Below are 27,236 nucleotides of genomic sequence, written 5' to 3'. Positions count from 1 at the left end.
TTGAGCAAAAGGCTGGTGGATGTAATCTGATTTGGTGGAGCTAGTATGCGGCCTTAAGTTTTGTCTGGAAATCTTGACCAGCATTGCTGGAGCCAATGCCTCCAGTCCTGGCATGATTCTCCAGTGACTTCATGATCTGAGTTGATCAGACTGGCCTTGGATTCTTCTCCAAAGCTGCCTATCTGCAGCTAGAAGGCTGAGTCCTGATGCACACGGTTTCTGTAATTCTATCTGCCCAACTCAGGGGCTTGCCATAAGCAGTCTGCTTTGCATATTCATGCATCTGCCTGGCTGCTGGAGGCATATGAGTTTGCAATCCCTGGAAGCTCTTAAAGGCTGTAAACTCAGCGATGAATTCAATCTGAGAAGCTTCCAAAGGGACACAAAAATGGGGACAGAAAGTTAGCTGCCTCCAACACAGCCCACAGCTACTTGGGCACCTTGCCGGCAGTGTTTCTTGCACACACAGCTTTAATTTTGCCCAGTTGATCAAACCATGCATGTCTATCCACCAGTGTCTCCTAGCCTACTCCACCCTCATGGCATGAGAATTTTTAGGGTCCTCTGGAGACTCCTTGGACACAAGAGTCTTGAACTAGAGATTTTCTTGTGAACTATAATCAACACCTTCCATCCCACCTGCCACAGTTACACATATATTCTGAATATCAATCTAAACACCTTGATTTCTGTCCTATCACTCATGGAGACCTTCCATGACACCCATCCTTCTAGTCAGGGGTGGTTTCATACTCTTACAGAGATACAGGGCCCCACTGTGGGGACCATATTATCTAGGAAATTGATAGAAAAGCAGCTTATGGGTAAGTTGTTATTCAGAGCTTTGACTTGTCTCTGTGACCAGGGCATGGTCTTCAAGCATGAGCTGGCTCTGCAGCTTGAGAGGGGGTCTAGAGCGATTTCTCACCACTACCTGAGTGTTGGCAGATATCCGTGCCTTGGCTGTTATCACCCATTACTCCCATCCAAAAACCCTAGAGAACACTGATGGTCACTAGAGCAGAGGTTGGAGTGGGGGGTGAAATAGGGGATGAGCATCAAGCGGAGCACTGGTCATGATGAGCATAGTAATGTACAGAATTGCTGAATCACTAAATTGTATATCTGAAACTAATATAACACTGTATGTTAACTACATTGGAATTAAAATGAAAAACCTAATTTAAAAATCTCGTATACTGAAAATTTCTCTCCCTGAGAAAAATTTTGGTACCAGTGCTTAAGATAAAAACTTTTTTCTGATTATAAAAGTGGTATTTTTCTGATTTTACATACCAATGTTCTCCCATCCAGATGTAGCCATTATTAGCAGTGTGGTTTATTTCTTTCAAATATTTTTGTAACATATATTATAATTAGATATATGAAGTATCCTGGAGTCATACTATACAGTACAGTTGACTGCTAAACAACACAGGGCATTAGGGGTGCAGATGCCCCAATGCAGTAAGAAATTCATATATAACTTTTGATTCCTAGGGGCGCCTGAGTAGCTCTATTGGCTAACTGTTTGCCTTCGGCTCAGGTCATGGTCCTGGGGTCCTGGGATCAAGCCCCTTCGGGGGTCCCTGCACAGCATGGATTCTGCTTCTCCTCTGTTGCTCCTTCTGCTTGTTCTCTCTCTCTCTCTCTCTCTCTCTGTCAAATAAATAAATAAAACCTTTTAAAATAAAAAAAAAAAGAACTTTGACTCCTAAAACTTACCTAATAACAGCCTACTGGTGACCAGAAACCTTACTGATAACATAGTCAATTAGCACATATTTTGGATGTTATATGTATTGCACATTGTATTCTTACAATAAAGTAGGCTAGAGGAAAGAAAAATTTTAAAGAAAATCATAAGGAAGAGAAAATGCATTTACAGTGCTGTACTACATTTATTGGAAAAAAAAAATCTGTGTTTAAGTGGAGCCTGTGAGTTCAAACCCATTCTGTTCAAAGGCAACTATATTGTTTTAAACACTGTTCTTTCCACATGACATTTGGTGAACATTTTCTTCTTAGAAAACAAAACTTTAATTATGAAAGCAATAAGGGCAAATCATTTTTAAAACTCCGATAAAATAGAATGCTGATTAAAGAAAAAGATAAGGCATCTTGCTTTCACTTGAAACCCAGGTACAGACACAGCAGCCCTCCCCAGGGAGAGACGTGTTTACCTGTTTGTTGTTCTTCTAAAACAATGAGAAAGCACATGTTTATTCCTCTGTTTGGTGATTTATTGGATTTAGCCTGTATCTGTTCACTCTCCAGAGCGTGGATAAGGAATCCAGCTCTGTAACATTTCCCCCACGTTTCCTGCCCTCCTCCATTTTAAAAATAGTTATTTTTAAATAAGTATCCATTCTACTTTTATAACTTCAGCAATGTACTTAAGCTTCAAGTCCTTATTTCATTACATTTCCTCATTTCCTCCTGGTTTTCCATGAGGTAAGCAGAGGAAAATAAATACCACATGCCACCTTCCACCTCGGTCTGCCCTTCACTGCTCAACTTTTCAGCGAAGTAAGAAGTCTTACTTCTCTTTGGGGGATCATTTACATTCTCTTTTCACTATTTCGAATTGGTACATCTGTGTTTGGCCTATAGGTTGCTATAAAATACTGAACCTCTAAAGTTTTATAATACTATGTAGATGAAAAATTGTCAATCAAAAGAACAGAGTGGGCAACCTAGGCCGCTACACTTGTGCCTCTTGAAGGAGAAAGACTGACGTTTTCTGATCTGAAGTAATAGTTCTCCAACTCTGGATGACTTGCCCATGTGTGCCAAAGCAGCCTCACAGAGCCCTTGGGCTCTTTCAGCCTTTCCTGGGGAAGAAAGCACGCTTGACATCTGGCCCAGCCGATGCGGACAGTTAGCTCAAGGACATGTATAGTCTTGGTGCCAGATGGAGTCCTGTTCTTTGTCAAAGTGTCTGTAATAAAATAAAATTAAAAGAAAGGAAAGTGAATGATGGTGTATTAGTTTGCAAAGGCTACTATAATACGATACCATAGTCTGGGTGGTTTAACCAGCAGAAGTCTATCTTTTCACCATTCTGGAAGCTGAAAGTCTGACCTCCAAATATAGACGAATTGGGGGGTAGGTTTTTTGGTTTGGTTTTTTTTGGTGTGTGTGTGTGTGTGTGTGTGTGTGAGTCTTCCTTTATTAAGACGGTCAGCAAAATTGACTTCTCCGGAGGCCTCTCCCCTTGGCTTGCAGATGACAGTTGAAGGGGATCAGGATATGTCACCCCAAAATACACCACTTCGGGGATCCCTGGGTGGTGCAGTCGTTTGGCACCTGCCTTTGGCCCAGGGCGCGATCCTGGAGACCTGGGATCAAATCCCACGTCGGGCTCCCGGTGCATGGAGCCTGCTTCTCCCTCTGCCTATGTCTCTGCCTCTCTCTCTCTCTCTCTCTCTCTGTGTGACTATCATAAAAAAAATAAATAAATACGCCACTTCGGCTCATGGACTATTTTAAGATGAGGGCAATTGAGAAGGAGCAGATGCAGGAAGAGCTGTCTGCCCTCCTTTATTCCCCAAAGCAGGGCCTACATGTCTCTCTGTGAAAGGGCACCCCGTGCCCACTAGGAGGGAAGGGCCCTCTTGACACCACAGATAGGGAGTCAACATGAGTCTCCATAAACAGATCTTGTTACCATAACCCATTAGCTCCTTCATATATTTCCTAGTTACTGCCCCACTATTTATCACCCTTAAAGCCAAAATGCCCCTTCCTTTATTAAGACGGCATATAAGCTCCAAACTACTTTTTTGAGTTTTATTTCTTTTCTATAAACCTTTCTCTGAATGTAAATTATGATAAAAACTGCATAGCTTTTTCCCCTGTTAATCTGTTTTTTGCTCATTTAATTTGCAGGCCTCAATCACTCAACAAAACAGGGTAGAGGAAAGGTTTTTCTTCTCTGACACTGTCTCCTCTCTATGTCCTCCCATGACCTTTATTCTGTGTATACACATCCCTGGTGTCTTTTCTTGTTATTATAAGGACCCCAGTCCTAGTGAATTAGGACCTTACTCATATGACCTCATTTGATTCTACCTCTTTGAATGTCCTGCCTCCAAATATAGACGAATTGGGGGGTAGGTTTTTTGGTTTGGTTTTTTTTGGTGTGTGTGTGTGTGTGTGTGTGTGTGTGTGTGAGACAGAGAGAGAGAGAAAACAAGCATGAGCAGGGGGAGGAGAAGGAGAAGCAGACTCCCTACTGAGCAGGGAACCAGATGAGGGGCTTGACCCCAGGACTCCGAGATCATGACCTGAGCCAAGGGCAGATATTTACCTGACTGAGCCACCCCGGTGCCCGGGATGGGGTGGGGGGAGGGGGGAGGACGGGTAAGGTTTTAATACATGTATTTTGGGGACCCAGTGCATAACAGATGGTGTCCAATCTGATTCCAATGTTTGAAAAGTTGCTCAGTGTAGGTTGGTTTTATTTGTTTTTGTTTTTTGTGTTCCTTTTTTTTTTTTTTTTTTTTGCAACTGCCTACTATGTTGTTAGGGCATGAATACTTATCAAGTTTTTTAACCGAATTATTTAAGAAATTTTTGTATTTCTTTGGTATTTCTTTGGTCTAGAGCCACCATGGAATGATTTCTGGGACTCTGAAGGTGCTATGAATGGAGAATATTTGGGTGTAGTCTCATAGGCAATCATCTCTTCATGTATGGATGGCATAATGTAAGGGGATGTCCTGGCCCTAAGACAGGTCCTCACCTTTGCTTTAGTGAACTTCCTCACTTGTGCCCCAGGGCCTTTGCCTCACATAAACAGATTGCCAAACATGAGTCACCATCTCAGAAAAGCAGGCGTGCTGGAAGCCTAAATCAAAGAAAGACAATTCTTGATTTTCAGTTAAAAAATGATAACCAAACCAAACTAAACCAATCCAAAATTATTTCCATCCATGTTTGAGAAAGGAAAATCTGTGCACAGAGCAGTCAGGCAAAACTAGCCTGTCTCCTATCCACACAGGGCCCTCCATTCCCCAGATCTAAGGGAAGTGAAGGAAGGACCAGAGAGGAGAGTAGACAAGGAAGTTAGATGCTGGTGCGGAGTCCTTGGTAAGTCACCACATGGGGCAGAGTGACAATAGATCAGCAGATCTGTGCTCAGGGGCCCTTCGCACTGAGTCCTGAGGGATATCTCAGGAGTGAAGACAAGACCCCAGAGACCATTTGGCAGAGCCCACTAGGACTCTGGAGGAGAGTAGACGTGGGAAGGATGGTGCTGCACTTGGGAGTTCTAACCCAGAGTATTCCAACCTGAAGTACTGAGGAAAAGACCTGAATTTACCTGGACATGATTGCCTACATTTTCTCCATTGGGTAGAAGGGGAACTCAAGGTCAAAATTTAAAATCACATATAAGAAAATAAAGGAGGATACATTTTCACATGTTTGTGTTTAAAGATTAAAAATAGCATTCTGGGGCACCTGGGTGGCTCAGTGGTTGCGTTTGCCTTTGCCTCAGGTCATGATCCCAGGGTCCTGGGATGGAATCCCACATCGGTCTCCCCACAGGGAGCCTGCTTCTCCCTCACCTGTGTCCTGCCTCTCTCTATCTCTCTCTCTCTCTTCTTTCAAGAATAAATAAATAAAATCTTTTAAAAAAAAAAGAAAAGAAAAGAAAAGAAAAGAAAAGAAAAGAAAAGAAAAGAAAAGAAAAGAAAAGAAAAGAAAAAATCGCATTCGGCTGTCAGTTCCACCACTTTAGGAACATTATCTTTCTAAGAGACACCTGAAGGACTACAAACTCTATGGGCCCCAGTAGATGAATCTCTTAGCTGTTGTGGGTACTCAAACAATTTAAATTTCAAGGGAGATGTACAGTTATTGAATAGTGTCTACCCCAGCTCCTCATTCATGTCTACCAGGAACCTCAGAATGCAGCTTTGTTTGGAAACAAGGTCTTCACACGTGTAATTAGCTAAGGATTCTGAGATCCTGGATTTAGGGACAACTCCAAATCCAATGGTATCTTAATAAGAGGAAGGAGAGACACAGAAGGACCCATGGGAAAGGGCAGTGGAGGCAAAGATTGGACTTGTGCATTCCCAAGCCAAGGATGGCCAGGAGCCACCAAATGCTAGAAGAAGCCAAGGTAAGTTTCTCCCTGAGAGCCTTGGAAGGAAGTGTGGATCTGCTGGCATCTTGATGTTGGACTGATTTCAAAAATTGGAGAGAATTCTCTTCTGTCCTTTTAAGTAAATGTATGGATATTTATTACAGCCGCCTTAGGAAATGATTGCCCTCATTAAGTGTTCACCTGCATGGCTTCTGTGCTCTGTGGGGCACTGCAGGAAGGATGACCCATTTACTCATTCCATCTTTCAGTAAACCTTTCTTGAGTGCCAGGCACACATATGAATGCTCAGGAGAAAGGAGGAAATGGCCCAGATCACTCTCCATCTCCATGGACCTCAAAGCTTAATTAGAGAGACCAAACCCCCCAGGAAAGCATGGTGCCCTTAAAGCCTAGCAAAGGAAGAATTTCCAGGGGAGGGATGGATCAGGTGTCCAATGCTACAGAGAGGGGAGAGAAGACAAGACGTGTAATATAGCAAAATTGAAGGCATTGTGACCTTGACAAAGCCCAGTAGAAATGTACTGATGACGGTCTAGTCAAACTTGCAGGTAAGGAAGTGACAAAATGGGTAGAGTCAAGCCCCCTGAGGAGTTCTACCATCAAGGGGAGCAAAAAAATGGAAAAGGGGACTTTTTGATTAGTTTACTTATTTTTATATTTAAGCATGCTGGTGAGCAGAGCCAGTGGAGAGGAAAGACAGGATGATTCCAGGGAGGAGGAGGAGAAAGCAGGGTGAAGTCCTGGAGCAGAGCAGAGGGGCTGAGGCCACCACCCCAGGGGCTGGCTAGCATTAGAGCAGGGCTGCTTTCTAGCAGCGAGGCTCAAGAGGCCAGTGGTGGGAAGGTGTGGTGGCTCCCTCTCAATGGCTTCTCTTTCTCACTGAAATGAGAGTCAGGGTAGGGTGATCAGCTGAGGACAAGGAGAGGGAAGCTGGAGAACAAGGAGAGGAGGCATCTCACTGCCGCCCCACTGTGCTGGGGCACTCTGCAGGACTCCAGAGGTGCAGCGTGGAACACAGTGGAAGAGAGACAGATGCTGAACGACGGAAAGGTGGTCCAGGAACCCTATGCATCCTATAGGGCTTCCTTCAGAGTCTGTCATTCCTTTGTTTAAAACTCTCAGAAAGTGGCGCCTGGTGGTTGGGTTGGTTGGGCGTCCAACTTTTGAGTTTCAACTCAGGTCATGATTTCAGGATCTTGAGATCGAGCCCCACATGGAGCTCTGCACTCAGTGGGGAGTCTGCTTGAGATTCTCTCCGTCTGTGTCTGGCCCTCCTGCTTGTTCTCTCTCTCTCTCTCAAATAAATAAAAATAAAATATTTTACAAAAAATCTTCAGATGGTTCTTGGTTGCCTCCACAGATGGTTCTAGGTTCCCGGGTTTGGGTTAGATGCTCTCTGTGACCAGCGCGCAGTGTGCAGACTGTCCCATGTCCTCTCATGTTGCCGAGCAGGAAACTGTAGAAGGAAGACACTTTCAAAAACCTCTGGCCCTCGACCTCAGGCCTGTATCCTCTACCCGGTCAGAAGTGCACCCACACCGTTTAGATGCAGTACCCAGGACAACTCTGTCACTGCCTCGAGGAAGGCACAGACCTGGGCAAGGGGTGCTGGAGGTGCAGGGCAGCAGGCCCGGCAGCCTCTCCTCCCTTCTGGCTCCTCCTTGCAGATACACGGGCCCAGTGCTGCTAGCTCTTCTCACAGGTCGAGGGAATCTCGACTTCCAGAGTGTTGTGGAAGTCACTCATTTTTAAACAGTGGCCCAAATTTTGCAAAAATGCTCCATAAGCAAAAGCAAAGCCATCTGCAGGCTGGATTTAAGCTCTGAGCCAAAGGTTTACTGCCTCTGGGTGGGAGCTGCTGTCTCCCCATCAGGCCTTGAATGTTCTCTTCATGCCCGGAAGACACCCCAATACCCCACGACTGTCTGGTGAAGGTGTTGTCAGCAGCCCAGTTCTGCAGGGAGAGGACTCAGGTGCCGGTACCAGCTCTGCTTGCTGTGAGCACTAACCCACCCTTACAGATTTCTCTCATAGACAAGTGGGAATGGAGGATCTGCTTTCCTTTTTTTTCTTTCTCTCTTTTTAAAAGATTTTTAAACATTTATTCATGAGAGACACACAGAGAGAGAGGCAGAGACATAGGCCGAGGGACTCTACTCCAGGACCCCGGGATCATGACCTGAGCCAAAGGCAGACACTCAACCACTGAGCCACCCGGGTGCCCACAGAGCTGCTTTCTAAGCTAGCTGGGAGGTGATCAGTGAGGTCTGAATGCAGTGTTGGGAGGACCAGGGGGGCCACGCTGAACGGCAGTGAAAGGGGGTGCTCCCCCTCAGGTGCCAACCTTACCCTGGTGTGAGCTCAGGAGGACTGCGTCCTTCAGCCTGTGCCCCCACACCCCTAGCTGGCCTCCTAACTGGACCCTGGCTGCGGTGAGCACAGTGACGGCACCTGGAAGTGCCCAGCAAACACTTTTAACAGTCATCACCCTTCTCACTATCCTTCCAAGCTTGGGATGGTGACTCATCTGCAGGGGAGGGCTTAGCCCATCTCCTGGTGGACATGACCTCTTGCCCCCTCCTTTGGGCCCCTTTTGAACACTGGACATAACTTTCTGTGGCATCTCTGACATGGAGTAGCATGTCTTCGTTTACGGAGTGGTGGAGACTATAGGCCAACCAGACCCTCAGGCCCAGAATGCCGGGCCCAGGCTTATCTGATTGTGAATCCCTGAGACTCGCCCAAGGGGCCACATGATGTTGGGTGGAGGATTTCATGTGACCCCCGGAGCTCACCTGGGACGTGCTTTCTGAACTCCCCACAGGACTGAGCATTAAAGTGTCCCTTTGCTGTTTTCTGCCCTCTGTCATACGGCAGCCGGGCAGGTTCTCTCACCTCAGATCAGATTTGCAAAACTTCTCCAACTGAACTCCCACCCCCCTGCCCTCCTAACATTTTTACAATTCTTTTGGGAGCAGATGGATTCCAGATAACCCGAAGTCAGACAACACACGGTAGGAAAAAATTTTTGTGCTAATGGTTCTATTTTGGTTCTGGTTCTCTTCCTCTCCCCCCAGCAAACATAAATTGTTTCTAAAACTTTGCCAAGAGAACAATCTCCATCAACAGAAGCAGGGAGACTGATGAGCAGTGGCTGGAGGGGTCATCTGCGGGATCATTCCAAAGGTGCCCTACACGTCGGGTTTGGGGGGGGTGGCCATGGTCATTGGTAATTGTGGGCAAAAATTGGTGGCACCTGAGTGGCTCAGCAGTTGAGCATCTGCCTTTGGCTCAGGTCGTGCTCCCGGGGTCCTGGGATCAAGTCCCGCATCAGGTTCCCTGCAGGGAGCCTGCTTCTCCCTCTGCCTGTGTCTCTGCCTCTCTCTCTCTGTGTCTCTCATGAATAAATAAATAAACAAAATATTTAAAAAGAAAGAAAGAAAGAATAAAGGAAGAAAGGAAGGAAGAAAGAAAGAAAAAGAAAGAAAGAATCGGCCCTGTCTCAGCAGCGCTGCTTTAAGAGAGACAGTGAAGGTCAAGCACAGCGGTGAGTAGAAAGGCAGAGCTTGATCTTCCAGGTCGATGACCTGCTCATCTGCTGCTCTGCAGAGCGTCCCCATCTGCTTATTTGTCCTGCTGGGTGATGGGGAGCCCGTGACACTCCCTGCTGCCCCTCAGAGCCTCCAGGGGGATGCGGGCCTTCAGTGTCACCTCTCCTGCTGTGTGTCCAGAGACCTCTGAACACAGAGGTTCTAGGAGAGCTCGGTAGGACACCCGCTTTAATCTATATGCGAGAATAACGTAGCCGCCATCCATGAAGGAGGGCAAATGCCGGTTTGCTTTGTGTACTTTGAAGATGGGTTTAAAACCTGTGCCTTTGTCTACTTGGGAAGGTGTGGGTAGCAAGCACAAGAAGCCAGAGTCATCTTTTTCAAAGTGGCATGTACTATCTTTGTGGTGTAACTACAACAGCAAAAAAATGGGAAAGAGCTTAAATTGAACATTTAATAATATCCAATAATAGAAAATGTCTAAGTAAATTAAATGTCTAAGTAAATTATGATATACCCTGAAGATAGGAGCCATGTGGCCAGCCACACGCGAATATGTTCTTCGGTTACATTAAGCTGAAAAAGCTGGAGATAAAAATGGACACAGAACACAATCTGATAGTTGTTGTATGAAAACCCTTGTTACGTGTGCTCAGAAAAGAGACTGAATGGATTTGCAGGAGGATCTTTAAAATGTCATCCTTGGATGGTACGGTTGCAGGTAATTTAATTTTTGTCATAATTTTTTTATTTCCTTCAGAATATTTGCTATTTATATGATAAAAAACTTAAAGAATAGGTATGCATTATCATTATATACATTTTCATGGATGTCAACAGGAATAATGAAAGAATTTCAAGAACATCTCATTATTTGTTCTTTACTGGAAGTAAAGATGGGCCCATTTATATACTGAATTCTATTCCATAATAAATATTACTTGAGGTAAGTTTTTAATAGGAGTTGCATCATGTTCCTGCAACAAAGAATGTATAGAAGCTTACTGTGCTGAATGTTTTCCCTTTCCCCCTCCAGACCCCTGCCACCCCTGGTCCCCGGCCTGGTCTGTATCCAGGAGGCTGACCATCGTGGACTGAATCAATGGACTCCACAAACCTGGCTGCCAGTTGGGTTTGGCCAATGGGGAACCCTGGCAGGACATCAGAGAGAGTGAAATTGTGGTGTTTATTTCCCTCCCCTTGCCAGGTTGCTGTTGTTCATTCTGTATTTCTTTATGGAAAGCTACAGCTCCTGCCAGGTGGCTGCCTCTGCCACTCTCGGCTCTCTCTGGAATCTGGCGATCACTTCTTCCCTCGTGCCCTCAAGTCCTGGGGTGGTCAGCGCTTTCCCTTGTTGCTGACCCTGAGGACCCTCACTGTCTCTTTCGGACATCCTTCTAAAAGTGGTCCCTTTATTAAATTCACTACACATTACTCTCCTTTGGGGTGCTGTCTTCTTCCTGCCTGGCCCCTGACTGGCTCAGTCCATCGAGTGCCCAGCCCCTAGTCTTCCTATCTGTGCTCCTCTGGAGTCTGGACCAGGTCCATCAACACACATGCTTTGCTTTGGGGCAGGAGTTCCACCAAATGTAAAACTGGACACTCCAGGACATGTACCGCATCGGAAGCTAGGCATAAGAAGAAAGTAAGCCACCTATTTGGGTACAAGTTTTTACTTAACTTGAATTCATAGACATACAGAGCAAGCAAAACTTAAGGAATGAAAGGAACAAGATCACATTTTTTGAGTATCATTCCTTTGGCAACAAATTAACCACTGGACTAAGTTTGCTACCATGGTTATATCCTGGGAGCAGCCCAATATCAAGCCAAGAAGCAATTGTTCTCTGGCCTCACTGTCCTCACCTCCTAATCACAGATCTTCACCCTAAAGATGACCCTATTTGTCCTGATGTCAAAGCTGCTCTGACATATCTGGAGGTGGAATGTAGGCATGAGGCCAGGAAGGAGCAGGTTTGGTGGACTGGGGGGACTTATGCACCTGCTCAGAAGCTCCCCCCAAAATCCAGCTGTGCTTCAAGATGTAGCCCAAAGTCCTCTCTGAATGCTGATGTAACTCATCATGGCACACTTTTGAAATATGTCTTCTTTCTTTGGCCTGTAGAGTCCAAGACCACTTGCCTTGCAGGGATAGACCTCTCAGCACCTCCCAGGGTGCTCAGTGCACAACAGGTGCTCCGTGAATGCCAGCTCACTGACTAACAGATGGTTTGCCCACGGCCCCGGCAACAGAAAGAATGCCTGGACATAATAAGGAGCACACACCTTGCCACACACCAGCTGCTCTACTGTGCGTACCTACCTTATTCCAGTCCATCCTATAAAGAGCTCTTGAGTTAGGCAGCCCCCATTTTATGGATCAAGAAACTTGGCTTTGGCAAAGTCCGGTAACTTGTTAATAGTCCCACAGTCATAAATAGCAAGAGACTGCAACCCAGTTTCTTAATGTTTCTTCTGCCTTTCTGCCCTTTCCCTTTGGTGACTGTCCCCAGGCCCCAGTATTAAAGGTGGTCATTTCAGTGAACTAATCTGTCATGTGGGGTGCTTTAACAGGCCACATTAATGAAAGCAAAAGAATCTGAGTTCACAAGTGTCTATACTGGCGAGGGGAATAACAGCTCTTGTCCAACATTCTTGTCTGTGTAGGCTGCCTCCCTTCCTCCCACTTGACCTTGCCCAGTCTCATGGGCAGTGCAACCAGCATGAAACCAGAGGGCCCATTAATATCTTCTCAAGGTCCCTGCCTGAGCTCTTCCCAGACTGGAACTGGCCATTCTCCACGCTGACTCTCTGCTTTACCTCACATTAGAAGCTCCTTTGACATCTCAACTTCCAAACTCAACAGAAAGGAGATGATTCCCAAATCTTGTTCACTTTGCGTTTTGGCCAAGCAGCTCGAGGGCATTTCCATGGTTCAGAAGCAGCTTGTACTCAGTGTCTGTTCCACCATCCAGTATTCACACTTGCATCAATAAAATGAGATGAAAATAGCTCTTAGGGCTTGTGAGTAAAATTCGAACCACAAAACCGCACAAAAATATTTGGTCACCAAATACTTTTTTCCGAAGTCCTGGCATGGAAACTCTTACTTCCAAGTTCATTGAAGTGGTCCGGAGATTTTAATTTTTATGAAAAGAACATGATGAAGTTGAGTCATAGTCAATGTTTTCTGTCACTGAGGGGTGTGAACACAGAAATCATGACATGGGGCAGGGTGTGAAAGAACTGCCAAGCTACAAATATGATGCTCTTGATGATTTCTGGATGGTTAAATTTAGTTACATCTTTGGAAAAGGACTTTGGGTGGGGTGGAGGGAGGTTTAGTTTAAAGACATACCTTTTCTAAGAACTTGGCAGTTTCCATTCTGGCCATCATCAATCACATTCCTCCCGCTCAGAAAACATGGAAACGTGTGCAAAACATTCATTAGTTTTTCCCAGAACAGGAAGGAATTCTTTGAGATGGAAAATAAATAGAGCTATCAAGAACATCGACCTAGATTCTCTTCTCTATTTTTAAGATACTGCAAGAAAAAAATCTATTGCCTTTTTTGCTTTGCTTGCTTGATGTGAAGAGCATTCAGAAGAATATGGACTTCCCAGTAGATCCATCCATGGTACCTGCCCTCATCTATGAGGGCCACACAACATCTGGGTACCAACTGAATCAGCATCTCATCAATTAAACACCCCCCCCCCAATCTGCTTCCAATTTGTGCCTTTTCCAAATTATGGTAAAATATACATAACATAAAACTTACCTTTCCAAGCGTACAATCAGTGTAGTAAGTATACTCGTGGTGTCATGCAGCCATCACCACCATCCTTCTCCAGAACTTGTTCATCTTACAAAACTGAAAGTCTGTACCCTTTAAACAACAACTCTCCATTCCTCTTCTCCCCTCAGCCCCAGCAACCCCCATTCTACCTTCTGCTTTTACAAACTTGACAACTTTAGGTGCCTCATATAAGTGGAATCATATCAAATATTTGTCCTTTAGGGACACCTGGGTGGCTCAGTGGTTGAGCGTCTGTCGGCCTTTGGCTCAGGTCGTGATCCCAGGGTCCTGGGATCGAGTTCCACATCGGGCTTCCCGCGGGGAGCCTGCTTCTCCCTCTGCCTATGTCTCTGCCTCTCTCTGTGTGTCTCTCATGAATAAATAAATAAAATCTTTTAAAAAAGTTTGTGCTTTTATGACTGGCTTATTCACCAAGCGTGATGTCTTCAAAGTTCATCCATGCTGCAACTTGTGTAAAAATATCCTTTCTTTTTAGGACTGAATAATTATAGGCCATTATGTTGCTCCATGCATCTGCAGATGGAGATTTGCATTGCTTCCATCTTTGGCTGTTGCGAATAATGCTGCTATCAACATGGGTGTACACATATCTATTTGAATCTCTGCTTTTGATTCTTTGGGGGCATATACCTAAAGTGGAATTGCTGAATAATGTGGTAATTTTATGTTTAACTTGTTTTGAGGACCCACCATATTGTTTTCCATTGAGGCTGACCATTTTACACTCACCTCAGCAACACACAGGGCTGCAGTTACTCCCCACTTTTGTCTTTTAACAGAGGCACAAGTTAGGATGTGCTTAAAAATGAGGTGATCATTTTATCTGGATTTTGAAGGACTTTTCTAGTTCAAGTCACTGAACCTTAGGAACGTGTTTTATAAATAACAAAACTGGAAACAAAACTTAAATGATAGATGAAAATAGAATGAAGAAATAAAAACAATTAGGAAGACGAAATTAAAAAAAAAAAAAAGACACAATGGTGGCTTATCTAGTGATTCACACACCTGGATCAGAGGTGGCTTAGGAGAAACTTCACAGTAACCCCAACACCAGGAAGATTTTGATGAATTTTGATGGATTTTGAATTATCAGTTGTCACTTCCCAAGATTGAGTGGGTGCCCTCTCTCAGCAGTGGCTTGGAGATGAAATCCTCTCCCTCTCTTGTTCAAGGCACACCTCCAGGGAGGATCGTTAATAGCACTGCATCCAGAATGCCTAATTGAGGGGAAGCTACTCCTTAGCTATACTGTGAGGAATTGCAGGGCACACACAGAAGGGAGGGCATTTACAGGACATGTGTACTTACAGGAGCCAACACCTTCCTGTCTACCTCTTGTTCCTCCCAGCTTCCTAAAAACAGAGTGTTAACCAATAGTGAGTGCTCTCTATCATATCCCCGGCACTGTCACTGTGGGAAGTGGGGCTCAAAGAGGTAAAGTAACCCAGGAGGTGACCCAGACAGCACAATGGAGCTGAGTTTTGTTCTGCTGGTTTGCCTTGAGTGATGAGTGAAGCTGAAAGGGTACAATGTTCATCTTGGGAACCAAACAAACTCCTGCCTTACCCTAGATCTCTAAGGTTCGTGCTCCAGTTTTGCCTCTGAACTTGAGTGTAGTAGCTCGGAGTCAGAAGACAACACAGGCATTTGTCTCAAGAAATTTATGTGACTGTATCTAAGAATACTGAATGTGATGCCAATGGGGCTTAAAGAATCGGCACTGGTCATTTACGTCAAATTGGTCTACAGAGCCAGTTCTTTTAAAATTTTATTTGTTTATTCATGAGAGACACACAGAGAGGCAGAGACACAGGTGGAGGGAGAAGCAGGCTCCACGTAGGGAGCCCCATGCCGGACTTGATCTAGGGTCTCCACAATCACACCCTGGGCCGAAGGCAGGCGCCAAACTGCTGAGCCACCAGGGCTGCCCGAGCCAGTTCTTTCTGCATCAAATCCACACTTACTTTGTTACCATTAATTAGGTTTTAAAATAGTTTAAATTAGGGATACCTGTGTGGCTCAGTGTTTGGGCATCTGCCTTCTGCTCAGGATGCGATCCTAAAAAAAAAAAAAAAAAAAAAAGGATGCGATCCTAGAGTCCCGGGATTGAGTCCCACATCAGGCTCCCTGCAAGGAGTCTGCTTCTCCCTCTGCCTATGTCTCTGCCTCTCTCTCTGTGTTTCTCATGAATAAATAAATAAATAAAATCTTTCAAAAAATTTAAAAATTAAAATTGTTTAAATTAAGCCATTTAACTTTTAGCTGCTTCAGCTATTGTAAAATTCCTGAGATAATGGAACAGGCCTTCTTTTTAAAACACATACTATACCTAAAACAGGTGATCTATTATTTAAAGGTTAGTTTTAAACCCTGAGTAGTCCCAGAGGCCCCACTCTCCATAGTCACATTTCCTTCCTGCCTATCCTGACACAGGTGCAGGTGTGTCATTTCATCTTAAGTCTAGATAAGCAAAGCCTAGAAGCTCAATCAGGTAAAAACATATCATATTGTTTCTTTGTTTGTTTTTAAAGATTTTATTTATTTATTCATGAGAGACACACAGAGAGAGGCAGAGACATAGGCAGAGAGAGAAGCAGGCTCCATGCAGGGAGCCTGATGTGAGACTCAATCCTGGGACTCCAGGATCACACCAAAAGCAGTGATCAACCACTGAGCCATCCAGGCATCCAAAACATTCAGTCCATAACACCTAACTTCTTTTTATACAGATTCTAGTCATATTGGATCATGGGCCCACCTAATGACCCCATTTAACTTTAATGACCTCTTGAAAGACCTTATCTACAAATACAATCATATTCTGGGGTACTGCGACTAAAGTCAGGAGTTCAACATATGAATCCGGGTTGTGGGGGGGAACAATTCAGCCCATAGCACAATTGAAATATAGATATAAGGACGTGGATAGAGAGGGTATTATGCTGAGTGAAATAAGTCAGCCAGAGAAAGACAAATACCATACAATTTCACTCACATGTGGAATTTAAGAAACAAAACAAATGAACATATGGGAAGGAAAAAAAAAGAGAAGGAGGCAAACCATAAGAGACTCTTACTGATAGAGAAAAAAACTGATAGTTGACAGGGAAGTGGGTAGGGGATAGGCTAAATCGGTGATGGGTATTAAAAAGGGCACTTGTGCTGAACACTGGGTATTATATGTAAGTGATGAATCAGTAAATTCTACTCCATAAACCAATACTACACTCTGTGTTAACTAACTAGAATGTAAATAAAAATTTGAAAAAAAATATAGATGCAAGGAAACTTTAACAACAATGTTAATAACAATTGAAGGATGATGGACCTCTATGATGTCAGACTTCACCAGACATTGAGAGTAGAAGGAGCCAGTAGGAAGTGTGAAGTCATGGTTATGTGTGTCACTCAGATGTCAGATAGACCTGGGTGCAAGATCTGGCTCCCCTGTAGCTAGCCACAGGTAGGTGGATAGTTCTGCCAAAAAGAAACACATGAGAAGCTGTTTTCACTTCTATTAAACGAAGATAAGAATAGCATCTCCCTCACAGAGTCATGAGGATTGAAACGAGTCTTGGCCACCATTTCTCAAACTTTAACTTATACACAAATCACTTGGGGAGTCTTTCAAGAAAGCAGATTCTGACCCACTAGGTGAAACCTGAGATTCTGCATGTCTAGCCAGCTTCCCGGTGATGCTGGTGAAGCTGATCTGGGGCCTTCCCTTGGAGAAGTGTGGCTCTAACACGCTTCACCCAGCACCAGATTGGTAGTGGGCACACAGTAAATAACAGGTAGTATATATACTGCTGCAATGCCATGCTTAGTCCCAGTAAAAAGCTCATCCTCAGAGTCCCTTGGCGGTATAGACAGCTCATTTGTCTCTGACTGAGCTGCTCCTTACTGGGGATTGCTAGGCGAGGCGCAGGCAGGCTCCCTCTTCTAACCCCAGATATTTTTTTAGTGAATTAGAGGATAAATCCTCTGGGCTCTGGATTTCTGATGACATGAGTCATGAGGCATGAGTTTGGGTCCCAGAGTCTGGTACTTAAAGTTTCTTTGATTTTTTCCACTGATGATCAACAAAGACTGGCTACTGAGTCCTGTCCATTCACTTTGGAATCAGCATGTGCTTGAAGGGCAAAGTGGCTCAGAACATCAGGCTCGCCCTGTGGCTTCCTTCCTCTCTACCTGCAGCCCCTGAGTTTTGTTGTTTTAAGCCCTCACCGTCTGGGCAGCTCTCTACTGACTCCGGATACATTTTCCTATGTTTTTTCCAGCCTTTTTTGTATCAGAAGTAGTCCTGGACCATCCTAGTCTACCATCGCTGGTGAACGTAGCATTACACACTGATACAGATATTCTATATATTATATACATATATATTATATAATATTACAGATATTTGTAATTCTTGGGATGCAAATTGTGGCTATGCAGTTGTTGAGGATTTCCTTAAATTAAATAATTGTCCATTTAAGAACATCAGAGATCATTGATAAGAAGAGATCTCATTGGGCAGCCCAGGTGGCTCAGCGGTTTAGTGCCACCTTCAGCCCAGGGTGTGATCCTGGAGACCTGGGATCAAGTCCCACGTTGGGCTCCCTGCATGGAGCCTGTTTCTCCCTCTGCCTGTGTCTCTGCCTCTCTCTCTCTCTTTCTGTACTCTCATGAATAAATAAATAAAATCTTAAAAAATAACCTTAAAAAAAAAAAAAGAGATCGCATCTTTTCTCTCTTTGTGAATACGCAGCTAAAGTGCCGCAGAAGGAGGCAACAAATATCACCGATAACAAATATCTATATAAATAGAAGTGTTAGGGAGGTTTGGGATGAGAGAGAGAATACCACTTCCAGCCATAATAGTATAGCTGATATTGGACTAAGTCTCTTGCTGAAAGAATAAAGGCTGGAAAAAATAGAAACTCTTTGAAGGCTTTGGAATGCAACCAGTGCAGGTAGGACTAGAGAGGTGGGGCAGTCCCTGAGAGAATGGAGCACATGGGGGAGAGTTTTGCAGTTGTCCAGCTCTGTCCTGACAGCATCTGCTAGCTCTCTGCATGGACAGGGTCACAGCATTCAGTGAGTGTCCCACTGGGTTGAGGAGACAGAGCTGGATTTCAGGTCTACAGAAGTGGCTGCTTGAGAGGCAAAATTGCATAAAGAAAGGACCTGTAGAGAAATGAACTGAAAATTCTACATACATTTTCCCTGGAAACATCTGCCCACTCTTAAGGTGAGCATGCATCAGGCTAACCTAAGAAACAAGCAGAAAACCAGCAGAAAGTTGCAGCTTGGTGTATAAAGAGACGACCAGAGATTTCAGCAGCCATAAGGTATGGGGGAGAGAGAGACCAGAGTTTAAGACCCATGAAAGAGGGGAGGCATTGCTCAATAGTATAGAATATTGATTGAGCTCCCAGAAGGGCCCAGTCTTAGGGATAAAGGCTATGTCACAGAAGAAAGGGTGAAGTTTAAACAGACCTAACAGACCTAATAGCATAAAGTTAGCCCATGATAGGATCATGATGATCAGTGGGCATGCCTCCTGCCTGCCAGATGGAACATTAATGCAACCTACAGGAAAACATCTTCCAGTCTTTGATAGGCCATGTCCAGAACTTGAAATAAACCACAAGCCATACTAAAATTAAGATCAAGTAACTGAAACTAAGAAAAATTATCAAAATGAAAAGTCTCATGAGTTACTTAGATATTAGTAAGCAGACAGAGATTTAAATATAACTATGATTGACATCCTCAAGGAGACAGTGGAAAGACAATTTTACCAATGTGTTGTGTGTATATCATTTCCATAGATCTCAAATGATTATTCATAAAAAAATGATAATTCATATGAAAAAATACTCCAGGTAAATTAATAGTTAAATGAATGATTTTAGTGTAAGATTAGACTTAGCAGAAGAAAGGATTGGTAGACTAAAGAAAGGACAATACAAATATCCAGATTAAAGTACAGAATGGAAAAAAAGGTAGAAAGTAACAAAATGGACACAAAAGCAGAACACATACTATAAAGGTCTAATGTATGAATTGGGTTCCCGGGAAAAGAGGACAGAGAAAGAGAAAAAGAGTGGGAGTAATATTTTTGAAAGTAATGTTTTTAAAAATAAGGTCTACACAATTAATAAAAGACATCAAACCGTAGGTTCAAAGTGTTAGATAATGTCAGCAGATAAATTTAAAGATACCCATACTGAGTCACATCACAGCCAAAGAATTGAAAGTGACAGATGAGAACATTTTAATAGCAAGCAGAATAAAAAGATGGATTGTCTTCAACGCAACAACAGTAAGACTGATGACTGATTGTCTAATAGTCAGAGAACAATGGAATGACATCTGCATAGTGTTGAAAGAACTTACAGGATGCTTTCAGACAAACAGAAATTCTTATTTAAAAAGTACTAAAGAGAGTAACTGTTCAAAAAGAAGGAAAATGATCTCAGATGGAAGTACAGACACATAGAAAGAAATGAAGAACACCCCAAAGGGTAAATATGAAGGTAGATAATAATTAATAATGGATTATGGGGTTTAAAATATAGTTAACATATATAATGGGACATCTGAGTGGGTCAGTCAGCTGAGTGTCAGACTCTTGATTTCAGTTCAGGTCATGGTCTCGGGGCCCTGGGATTGAGCCCCCAATGTGCTCTGCACTCGCTTTCTGGAGAGTCTGCTTGAAGATTCTCTCTCTCCCTCTGCTCTTTCCTCCACTCTCTCTAAAAGAAGGAAATAAATCTTTAAAAAATAAAATAAAATATAGTTAGTATGTATGAATGAAAACAGTAGCACCAAATTAAAACAAAACAAAACAAAACAGGAGCAGTGTAAATGAAGTTAAACTGTTTTAAGTTCCATGCACTAAAAAAAAAAAAAAAAAAAAAAAAAATTCCATGCACCGTTCAGAAAGTGGTAAAAGTACTAAATTAAGATAGGCTGCACTAAGTCAAGGATTTTTTTTATTATTATTGTTCATGAGAGACACAGAGAGAAAGGCAGCAGAGACATAAGCAGAGGGAGAAGCAGGCTCCTGCAGGGATCTGATGTGGGACTTGATCCTGGAACTTTGGGATCAGGCCCTGAGCCAAAGGCAGACAACTCAACTGCTGAGCCACCCAGGGATCCCAAGGATGTATTTTTAATCTCATGGATTATCACTAAAATAATAACAAAAGAATGTATAAGTAATAGGCTGATAGATTAAAGTAGAATAATAAAAATGCTTGATTAATAAGTAAAACAATAAGGGAAAAGTAAAGAAGAGAGGGAACAAGTAGAAAAAATTAACAAGATGATAGATTTAAAACTAAATATATCAGTAATTTCATTCACTATCAATGGACTAATACTTAAAAGACACAAATATCAGATTGTATTAAAAGCATTATTATATGTTGATGATAAAAGACACATTTTAAGTACAAAACTATATAGAATGAAAATATATAAAGAAAAGGTGACAATTGAAAGGAGAAATAGAGAAACGTAATTATAGCTGGAGACTTTAACACACATCTCTCAGGGACTGTTATAAGCAAACAAGAAATCAGTAAAGGATGTAAAAGACTAACAATAGAAAAAAATGACTTCATCTATTTGATCTTGATATATAGCAATGCACAGAAGATTGAGCAGACTACATATTTCTTCATGGACACAAGGAACATGTACCAATGTAGACCATATTCTATGAGTCATGCAGGAATCCTCCACGAATTTCAAAAGACTGAAATCATACACAATATGTTCTCTGACCACAGTGGAATTAAATTAGAAAAGAAAGATAACTGAAAGATCTACACATATTTGTATGTTGGGAAACACGTTTCTAAATAACCTATGGGCACAATAAAACCTAGGAAATGTCAACTTTAAAGGCGCTAAATATGTTGAAAAACGACCAGAAAGGAAATTAGAGATACTTTGAACTGACTCATAATGAAAATACGACATATCAAAACCTACAAGTTTCAGCTAAAGCAGTGTTTCAATGAAAATACACAGCCTTAACTGCAGGTATTAGAAAGAAGACTGAAAATGAACAATCTAACCCTTTCTCTCAAGAGGCTTGGACAGGGGTGCCTGGGTGGATCAGCTGGCTAAGCGTCTACTTTTGGCTCGGGTCCTGGGATCAAGCCCCACATCAGACTCCCTGCTCAGTGGCGAGTCTACTTTTCCCTCTCTGCCTTGCTCATGCTTGCTCTTGCTATTTCTCTCTCAAATAAGTAAATAGAATCTTTAAAAAAAAAAGAAGAAGAAGCTTGAAATAAACATCAAACATAAACCCAAAATGCCTGGGATTGAATCTATATATATTTAAAAAACAGAAATGTAAAAAAAAAAAAAAAATCAAGGCTCTAAATAGAAGAAAGGTCAGAGATTTTCAAACTTGGCTGCACATTAGAACAACCTGGGTGCTGGAGATTCTGAGTAAATGGGATGGGGGTGAAGCCTAAGCATTGGGAGTGTCTGAGCTCCTGCCTGATTCCAAGACTGAACCCCAGCTGGTAATGACTGAGTTGGGCAGAAAGTGCCAAGTGACTGGTTTGCAAAACATCTGGAGTGCTTAGAGGTTGGGGAGATCACTTTCAGCCAGGTAGTTCAAGGGCTTTTGTAGGAGAAATGGAGCCCAATTGGAGTGTACGGGCAGGGATCAAACACACAGTCTAACAGCATTACCAGAAAGGGCATCATGTGGCCCAAGAGCTGGTCCCACAGGCCAGAAGTGGTGTCCACATCCTCCCTGGCCAACTTCCTTATTCTCTCATCAGTCAGTGCAATCCCTCCTTGCCTTCATAATGAAGATATAATAAAGAGTATGAGGGATAGAATGAAGGACTTAGCCACCAGCTGGCTTTGAGAAGAGAAGAGGAAAGGCTCTCAGGTCTTGGGTGGAGGTGCCTGGCTGGGTAGTTTCTGAGGAGGAAGGAACACTGGACAGAAGACGGAGTCTCTAGTTCTTGCTAGAACTAGAATGGTGCTCTCTCCATTCCCTAGGGTCTGTGTTTCTCATCCAAAAATTGGATTGATTTGATCTCTAAGTGATTTTCCATTTCCAAAAAGGCTATAATCGAATCATTTGAGTGTCATTTCTTGGATGTATATGTTGTCTTATAAAGTTATAGCTTTTTTTTAAATTGAGGTATAATTGACATCCAACATTACACTAGTGTCAGACGTACAGCATAGTAATTTGATATTTGTGTCTTGCAAAATGATCACCACAATGTGTCCAGTTAACATCCGTCACCATGCTTACAGATATTTTTTTCTTATAAAAAGAACTTTTAAGATCTACTCTCTTAATAACTTTCACATATGTGTTTCATCCCTATGGCTTATTTATTTTACAACTGAAAGGTATTTTATACCTTGTTATCTCCTTTCATCCATTTCATCCACCATCTCCCAGCCTCTGGCAGACACCATCTGTTCTCTGTATCTATGAGTTTGGGTTACTGTTGGTTTTTCTTTTGCTTATTTTTAGATTTTAAGTATAAGTGAGATCATATGATATTTACCTTTCTCTGGCTAACTTATTTCACTTAGTGTAGTGACCCCAAGTTCCATCCATGTTGTTGCAAATGGCAAGATTTCATTCTTTTTAATGGTGTAATAATATTTTATTATATATAAATATATAAATATATAAATATACATAAAATAATCTTTTATCATATATAAATATATAAATATACATTACATTATTATATGTAATATATGATTTGATAAAGAATATGCGATATACACAAATGTATAATGTATATATCTATACATAATTTTAAAATAAATACATGAATATATTATATTATAATTTATATAACATATATGTAATTTTATATATTTATATTTATGTATAATTTATAAATATATAACTCATATTATGTTATAATTTATATAATAAATATATGTATACATAACATGATCATATATATTATATAATAATTATATAATATAATAAATACAGCAGATGTGTTTACATATTAATATATAATATAGATTATATTATAAATATAATATAAATATATATATACACATACATTTTCTTTATCTATTCATCTATTAATGGACACTTAGGTTATTTCTGTATCTTGGCTATTGTACACAATGCTGCAGTGAACATACTGATTCATATGTGTTTTTGAGTGAATGTTTTCATTTCCTTTGTTATATCCTCAGAAGTGGAACTGCAGGATCATAGGGTAGTTGTATTTTTAGCTTTTTGAGGAACTTCTATACTATTTTCCAGAGTGGTTGCACCAGTTTGCATTCCCACCAACGGGCACGAGGGTTCTCCTTTCTCTCCATGCTGGCCAATGCTTATTTCTTGTCTTTTTGATAACAGGCATTTGAATAGGTGTGAAGTGACATCTCCTTGTGGTTTTGATTTGCATTTCCCTGATGATAAGTGATGTTGAGCATTTTTTTAATGTACCTGTTGGCCATTTATGTTTCCTTTTTTTTTTTTTAAGATTATTTATTCATGAGAGACAGAGAGAGAGAGAGGCAGAGACATAGGCAGAGGGAGAAGCAGGCTCTTCACAGGAGCCCGATGTGGGACTTGATCCTGGATCCCGGGATCACAACCTGAGCCGAAGCAGCTGCCCAACCACTGAGCCACCCACGTGTCCCCATTTATATGTTTCCTTTGGAAAAATATCTATTTAGGTCTCATTTTTTAATTGGATTGTTTTCCATTATTGACTTGTACGAGTTCTTTATGTATTTTAGATATTAATTCCTTATCAGATATATGCTTTGCAAAATATTTCCTCCCATTCCATAGGTTGCCTTTCCATTTTGTTGATGGTTTCCTTTACTGTGCAGAAGCTTTTCAGTTTGATGTAGTCCCGTTTATTTTTGCTTTTGTTGCCTTTGCTTTTAGTGTCAGAATAAAAAAACTTATCACCTAGACTGATGTCAAGGAGTTTGCTACTTATGTTTTCTTCTAGTTGTGTGGTTCCAGGTCTTGGATTCAGGTCTTTAGTCCACTTGGAGTTAATTTTTGTGCATAGCATAGATAGTGGTCCAGTTTCATTCTCTTGTATGCGGATTTGCAGTTTTTCCAACACCATTTATTGAAGAAAATGTCTTTTCCCCATTGTATATTCTTGCCTGCTTTGCTGCAAATTAATTGATAATATATGAATGGGTTTGTTTCTGGGTTTTCTATTTTGTTGCATGGATCTATGCATCTCTTTGTATGCTGATACCACACTGTTTTGATTGCTACAGCTCTGTAATACAGTTTGAAATCAGTGTGGTGCCTCTAGTTTTGTTCTTCTTTTTCTGTAGATTATTTTTATAGGTCAGAAATTGTAAAGCAGAGGTCTGTGGACAGAGTCCAGCAAGTAGACGTGTTTTTAGTCTCAATAATAGTATTTTTAAAGTGTTTTGCAATATGAGATTTTACATAAAGTTATAGATTGAGTGGCTCTGGAAACAACAGGAGCTCTGGCACCATGGACTTGCTTGAAGCATTCCTGCAGTTGTTGGAGCTGAAGAGGGCTGCTCCTTAAGCCAGGGCAGGCCCTTGCCAGCATATATATATATATATATATATATATATATATATATATATATATATATCATATATACTCAGCTAGTTCCACTGCTGTACACTCTGGGTCAGCCTTGTGGTGGTACCTTAGTCCTACTGTGGGGCTGGGGTACCTAGTGGGGTCCCTGTGAAGACTCCTTCAGTAAAGTATTCATCGCCTTGCCTCTTGTTGTCTTAGAATTACACTTTGCTAGAAATGATCATCTAATGATTATTTGATCTTCTTTCATTTCCCTGTTTGTGTTGTCTAACTGGGACCCTCAAGACTTTTGTGCTCCCCAGCCTCAGAGAGGATGACCTCTCTTCAAACATTATTGGTTCCCAGAAAACAAATGAAAACTTGGGGATTGGGTGTTGTAGAGGTATGCGTGTTCATGTCCACCGCTCCGGAGTCCTCTGAGTCTTCTAAATACTCAGACCCAATGATCCTGAAGCAATTTTTCTAACCACAGTTATCTAAATCCTGTTCACTTTTCTCTTCTTTTTCTCAGTATTCAATTTAAGTCACTTAGGTTTGGTGCAGGGCAGCAGGGCCTTTTAGGGTCAGGAGCATTTTCCTTGGAGGCCACCCAGTGAGGGAAGAGGTTAGTCAACTGCTTTGACATTTTGCACCTACGAGACCACCTGCTGGCATCAACCACCTTACCCCTTACCTCATCCCAAGGATCTGCCTGGTGCAGTATGGAGAGGAAAACCAGACTCTTCCATCTCCTGTCGGGTCACTCAGTGCAAACACTCCCATGGTTCTTTCCAGTGTGGCCACAGAATGCCTCCCCGAACCTTCAGGGTTTACTGTGCATGAGACATCATTGTTACTGGAGAGACCTTGCGTGGACAGAACACTCCAAAGTCAGCCCCTGCAACAGGAGAGGGAGATGACACCCCTGTGCTTCGTTTGTGCTTTGATAAGAAGTGTGCCCTGTTTCCAAGTCTGAAGTGAACCTGGCAAACTCGGTTTTGTGAGTGGACGTGAGAAACTATTAGTGGATAAGAGGAACATTTTGGCGTGTGGCCTATTCCAGGAAGAGAATCCAGTGTCCTCTTCCTTATGCTGACTACACCCCCTCCAAGCTCCCCGACCCTTCAGAACCATCACCCCGTCATCCTTCTGGGAGAAGGTCAGGAGGGAGGGCGAGGGTTTTTCTCTCACCTTCATTTTTTCTTGTAAATACAAAACCTTTGCCTCAAAGGGAGACATACCACTTATTTAAAAGGGCTTAAGAGGTAACAGGAAAATGAAAACCATAGATAGTTAAGCCATTTTGGGGAAGGAGTAGAGGGTGTAAAATATATCACAACACATAGTGAACCTTCTCCCTGGGGCCTCTTTCCGATGGTTTTTCTCACTAGTTCTCCTGAGGTCTACACACTTGTAGTGAGGCAATATTCTGCTTTCCAGTTATGAAAGCTGCTGCAGACCCTCTTTTCGTGAAGTCATTTGGCAGAATTTGCATGTTGTTGGTATCAGTCACTGAAGTGAAGTCTCTTAAAATAGGCTTTTGGGACGCTGGGTACCGATGCCCTTAAAGCTCAGTGACACAGGCAGCTAAGTGTTCCTATAAAAATAGACAGGTGTGAGTGGGCTGCACTTGCCCCTGACGCATGCTCACCAACTCCTCTCAGCTGTCAGCACCTCTGTCCTCTGATTTCCCACCTACTCCCTATTATCCACTCCCCTCTTAACTCCACTTGCTCTCCTCCTCATGGTCAGGGGACAATAAACGTAGCCATCAGATCTCTGAGTGGCTAGCATTTGGGAGACTAAGGCACCTCAAGTTACATATTTATTCATTAAAAACTTGTTATAGGTATGTAGTTAGTCATCTACATGTAGAGTCAACTCCCAAATCAGAATAGTACAATATAATCTAGGACAGTCCAGCAAATAGGTTGATGTTAAATTTGAATACATTCCCAGGTAACTGGTTGTGGTTATTGGTGTTGTTTCCCTGGGATTTTGATACCAATCTTTCCTTTCTCCCTTCTGAGCAAGTATTAAACACCCTCATCTGGCCAGCATCAGGTCTCACCAGGACCACCAGGACCTCATGTGCAGGTTTAACACTGTTCAAGACAGAGGGGACCATTCCTCATGACTGTGAGGTTCGTGGTGGTCTCCTGGGGTTGTATAAAGTGGCAACCCTCCTACCCATAAT

General features: G+C 42.4%; 1 long non-coding RNA gene across 1 annotated transcript; it reads right to left on the bottom strand.

Moving 5' to 3' along the window:
- Positions 1 to 1,826: 1,826 nt before the first annotated feature.
- LOC144323917 (uncharacterized) lies at positions 1,827 to 25,901 on the bottom strand. The gene is made up of 3 exons (XR_013389263.1): positions 25,734 to 25,901; positions 4,748 to 4,852; positions 1,827 to 2,941 (listed from the first exon to the last, which is right to left on the bottom strand). It is a non-coding gene; the product is annotated as an uncharacterized LOC144323917 (long non-coding RNA).
- Positions 25,902 to 27,236: the final 1,335 nt, after the last annotated feature.

Source organism: Canis aureus, chromosome 11, assembly GCF_053574225.1.
Source record: "Canis aureus isolate CA01 chromosome 11, VMU_Caureus_v.1.0, whole genome shotgun sequence".
NCBI lineage: Eukaryota > Metazoa > Chordata > Mammalia > Carnivora > Canidae > Canis > Canis aureus.
This window is presented reverse-complemented; position numbering and strand designations above follow the sequence as displayed.